The 1,202-nt window shown below is 60.7% G+C and overlaps 1 long non-coding RNA gene across 1 annotated transcript; it reads right to left on the minus strand.

The window, feature by feature from the left end:
• Positions 1-451: 451 nt before the first annotated feature.
• On the minus strand, positions 452-1,071 carry LOC108445067. The gene is made up of 3 exons (XR_001859813.1): positions 953-1,071; positions 575-594; positions 452-536 (listed from the first exon to the last, which is right to left on the minus strand). It is a non-coding gene; the product is annotated as an uncharacterized LOC108445067 (long non-coding RNA).
• Between the last annotated feature and the right edge of the window lie 131 nt (positions 1,072-1,202).

Here is a 1,202-nt window from a genome sequence, read left to right on the forward strand (position 1 = left end):
CGCGGGTCCCACGGGTGCCGCAGGTGTTGCACTCCCTGCACACGCCACAGGCGCTGCCAATGCTGCTGATGCTGCTCTCACCTGTGCACACCTGAAGGCACCTGGGCAGCCCTGCACGCACCTGCACACACTACCCACACCTGTACACATGCGTACACACGCGTACACACACCTGCAAACGTCACACGCGCTGCAGGTGCCACGGGTGTTGCACAGACCTCATATAATGCAAATACTGCACTCACCTGCACACACCTGCACACCTGTACACACCTGTAAACACCCGACACACCGGCACTCACCTGCACACACCTGTACCCAGCTGCACACAGCTGTACTCACCCGGCGCACCTGCACACACCTGCACACACCTGTACCCAGCTGCACACAGCTGTACTCACCCGGCACACCGGCACCCCCCTGCACACACCTGCACACCTGTACACACCTGTAAACACCCGACACACCGGCACTCACCTGCACACACCTGTACCCAGCTGCACACAGCTGTACTCACCCGGCACACCCGCACACACCTGCACACCCACACACACCCACACACACCTGCACACACCTGCACACACCTGTACCCACCTGTGGTTACCCTCGCACACCTGTGCACACCTGAACACACCTGCACACACACCTGGGGTGACCCTCGCACACCTGCACACACCTGAACACACCTGGGTGATCCTCGCACCCCTGTGCACACCTGCACACACCTGCACACACCTGTGGTTATCCTCGCACACCTGCACACACCTGAACACACCTGGGTGATCCTCGCACCCCTGTGCACACCTGCACACACCTGCACACACCTGCACACACCTGTGGTTACCCTCGCACACCTGTGCACACCTGAACACACCTGCACACACACCTGGACACATTTGCACACCTGCACACACCTGCGCACACCTGCACACCCGGACACACCTGCACGCACCTGCACACACCTGTACCCACCCGACACATCTGTACATGTGCACACCTGCACATCTTCATGCCTGCACGCCTGCACGCCTGACACACCCGCACACACCCGACACACCCGCACACACCCGACACACCTTATCTGTACACACCTGCACACACCTGCACACCCGCACACACCCGCACACACCTGCACATCTGTACACACCTGCACACACCTCCACACACCTGCACACACCCGCACACACCTGCACACCCGCACA

The sequence above is a fragment of the Corvus brachyrhynchos genome, unplaced genomic scaffold (genome assembly GCF_000691975.1).
Source record: "Corvus brachyrhynchos isolate BGI_N302 unplaced genomic scaffold, ASM69197v1 scaffold3320, whole genome shotgun sequence".
Classification (NCBI taxonomy): Eukaryota; Metazoa; Chordata; class Aves; order Passeriformes; family Corvidae; genus Corvus; species Corvus brachyrhynchos.